Source organism: Papio anubis, chromosome 10 (genome assembly GCF_008728515.1).
Source record: "Papio anubis isolate 15944 chromosome 10, Panubis1.0, whole genome shotgun sequence".
NCBI classification, from domain to species: domain Eukaryota; kingdom Metazoa; phylum Chordata; class Mammalia; order Primates; family Cercopithecidae; genus Papio; species Papio anubis.
The window spans coordinates 40,160,011-40,163,792 of record NC_044985.1 but is presented as its reverse complement, the minus strand read 5'-3'; the positions used below and the strand labels follow the sequence as shown (position 1 = coordinate 40,163,792).

The 3,782-nt window shown below is 37.1% G+C and overlaps 1 non-coding gene across 1 annotated transcript; it reads right to left on the bottom strand.

The window, feature by feature from the left end:
- Positions 1-1,050: 1,050 nt before the first annotated feature.
- On the bottom strand, positions 1,051-1,154 carry LOC116269326. The gene has a single exon (XR_004176802.1). It is a non-coding gene; the product is annotated as a small nucleolar RNA U13 (small nucleolar RNA).
- Between the last annotated feature and the right edge of the window lie 2,628 nt (positions 1,155-3,782).

Here is a 3,782-nt window from a genome sequence, read left to right as displayed (position 1 = left end):
GAGGAAAAAAGAAACCCAGCCCCTGTAATCTGACCACTTGGGTCACAATTAACCAGTGTTATTACTTTTAACGGCAAAAACTGCAATTACTTTTGCACCAACCTAATAACTTGCTATAGACATTTTATATACAACTTATATAAAAATAATAGAAAGCAAAAATATGTGAAAACATGGGCTTTGAATCAGATCATTCAAAATCAAGTCTTATCACTTACTATCTTTATGATCTTAGGCAACCTGCTTAATCTCTCTGAGCATCAGTTTCCTCATCTATAATATATGGGTAATGGGACCTACCTCTGTGGAGTACTGTAAAGATAAATTAGAAGATAAAAGTACAGTTCTTACAACAATACCTGGGGCATATAAAGCACTCCACATATTCATTCACCTAGCAAATATTTATTGAGCTTTCCATTCTAAGCACTTAGACCACATCAGTGAACTAAATATGGCGTTTATTTTTAATATTAGAATTATTATTAATGTAATGCCCTGTAAATCCTCTTTCAACAAAATATTGACAACACCATTCAGTGACAAGAAATGTGAATCTATATCTTTGTTTTATAGATGTGAATCTATATCTAGTTTTTTTGTTTGTTTGTTTGTTTTTGGATGGAATCTCACTCTGTAGCCCAGGCTGGAGTGCAGTGGTACAATCTCGGCTCACTGCAGGTTCGCCTCCCAGGTTCAAGTGGGATTCTCCTGCCTCAGCCTCCCGAGTAGCTGGGACTATACGTGCCTGTCACCAGGACTGGCTAATTTTTTTGTTTTTTTAGTAGAGATGGGGTTTCACTGTGTTAGCCAGGATGGTCTCGATCTCCTGACCTCATGATCTGGCCACCTCGGCCTCCCAAAGTGCTGGGATTACAGGCGTGAGCCCCCGCATCCAGCCTGCCTGCATAGTATGTTAATGGAAAGGCATACGCTAATTTATTCTGCTTACTGCCTATCCAAGAACCTACAAAGACAGTTTCCAATCTGTATTATAGATACCATTACTTTGAATATCTTTGTTTCCTTGTCCAGTTGATTCTTTTTTAACATCAGATGGGTAATGTGCCAACATCATGACAAGGTTTGAGGGAGGCGCATCACATACAAGAGCATAAAAACCCAGTCATCACACTTATGAACTATAAAATGATAACTTGTCAAATTGATTCTTAAGGATATATCCTTTAAGTGAAATTGAGTCAAAGTTGATGAACATTTTAAATACTTTTCTCACTCTGTCATCCAGGCTAGAGTGCAGTGGCCCAATCATAGCTAACTATAAACTCAAACTCCTGTGCTCAAGCAATCCTCCCACCTCCACCTCCCAAGTAGCTGGGACCACAGGCATTTTTTATTGTTATTGTAGAGATGGGTTATCACTATGTTGCCCAGGCTGGTCTTGAACTGCTGGGCTCAAGCCTTCCTCCCTCTTCAGTCTATCGAAGTTCTGGGATTACAGGCATGAGCCCCTGCACCTGACTTAAATACTTTTTAACACTTTTTAGCATTCTTAAGGAAAATCAGGAGAGGGGGATACCAGAGCTGGGTATTGAAGAATACGCAGAAGAGAGGCAGAAAGAAAAATGAGGGAAAAACATCAACAGGAAGAAGTTCATTGCCTTCAAGTTGATCTTACATCATACTCTAAGGCAAGACATATTTTGGGTTAGTAGAGTATAAAGATGAGTAGTTTCAAAAGAGAACTATGGGGACAATCTAAGATAAAAGATTGAAGGATAAGGGTTGGGGATTTTTTTTTTTTTTTTTCATTCAACTCTTTAGCAGACTCTAAAGAGTTGGAGCACCTAAAATGTTAACATGCACATTTCCGTGATCCACATACCAGACAGAATTTTCAAGTAAGCCTAACAACTATTACCTTTTATCCTACTCTTCTAATATCTACTCAACGTCTTTCTGCCCCTAGGAAAAGTACAGAACTGCAGGCTACTTAATGCAAAGTTGTCATTGTTTTTAATTTAGTGTATGGAAAAATAACCTGCAATGATTATATAAAATACTTATTCACAGGAGTAAAGGGTACGTATACAGATTTCAACTCTGTAAAAACAGTTTAGGGACAGAGGATCTGCATTCTAACGAGCACCTCAGCTAATTCAGATGTAAGTAGTCCTCAGACAACACATATTGAACAACCTTTTCTAGATCTTTGCTACTCAAAGAGTGGTTCCCGTATTAGTGATAAAAGCTTCACCTGGGAACGTATTTGAAAAGCAGAATCTCAGACCTTACCATAGACCTACTATATAGAATCCGCAGTTTAAGAAGTTTCCTGGATGATTTGCATGCACATTAATTGTGAATAAACTCTTCTGTAGGCTGTCAATAAAGAAACTGTGAGTAGATTCAACAGGGAAAAAACATTCCATGAAAAATACATGTCCCATCCATTTGTTTTTTGGAGCATTATTTGGGCTTCACTGCTTTTACAGTGAATACGCAGCAAGGAGCCTTGTATCTCAAATTCTTTCTAGCATCCTATGGCATATAAAAGTCATTCACTAACATTCCAGGAGATGTAATGAGAAAAAAAATGAGCTCTAAATGATGTCTTAGTAGTTCTCTAGGTATCTTCTTCTTATATATCAATTTCTATTTTCAATGTGTAAATGACTTTATAGGAGGTTGAAGCAAAAAGGATTTAAACAGCTCAAAGTATGATCAATAGATGCTAAATGAAATAAAATTAGTTTTGGTTTTATATCATGTTAGTTTCTATTGACCAACCTTTTAAATTGTAAAATTATGCAGCTGAAACTAAAATAGGAGAAATTATGGCACTTTTATTTAACATTATCTAGTTGATATTTTAAGAGATGCAAAACAGGCAGAAATACATCTGATGGACCAGGAGCGGTGGCTTATGGATGTAATCCCAGCACTTTGGGAGGTCAAGGTGAGCTGATCATGAGGTCAGGAGATTGAGACCATCCTGGCTAACACAGTGAAACCCTGTCTGTACTAAAAATGCAAAAAATTAGCCTGGCCAAGTGGCACGCACCTGTAGTCCGAACTACTTGGGAGGCTGAGGCAGGAGAATCGTTTGAACCCAGGAGGTGGAGGTTGCAGTGAGTCGAGATCACGCCACTGCACTCCACAGTGAGACCCTGCCTCAAAAAAAAAAAAAAAAAGAGAAAGAAATACATCTGATAGAGATATGTATTTCATTGTATTAGCATCTTAAAAGAATCTGACTAGAGATAACCGCCTTGCAATCAAATCTGAGCAATTGTTAGGATGCCAAATATTTCATTAAATAGTTAAATAATTATTTCAGATAGGTATAGTAGGATTTGGAATAAACCCAATGGGAAAAATACATTTTGAACCAAGTGACATTTATGTATTCTAAAGTTTTCTGTATTCCAAATATACTTAGAGAGCTAAGTTTCAAAGTTTGTTAGACCTTAAAAATGCTGTGTAACTTTAGTCAGCATCACCTTTCATTTTAAACAAGACAATGGTTTTGGGTAAGTAAAACAGGATTAGCCATAGAGCACTTACAAGTTTTTGGTTGGTACCTAAAATTATATGTTTTGATAATCCTTTCACTATAAAAACACTTACGTGAAAATTTAAGGAGATGGTAGAAGACCAGTCTCCTCTACTTGTAAATACAAACTCAACCACATTCTGTCTCGTCAATCCTGTTCTTGTTGATGATAAGGAGGATGATGATTACAAAAGAAAACAAAAGAGGCTGTGAAAAGAAGAAAACCAGAAGAGAAAATATGGGGAGTGGAAGAGATCCCGATGAG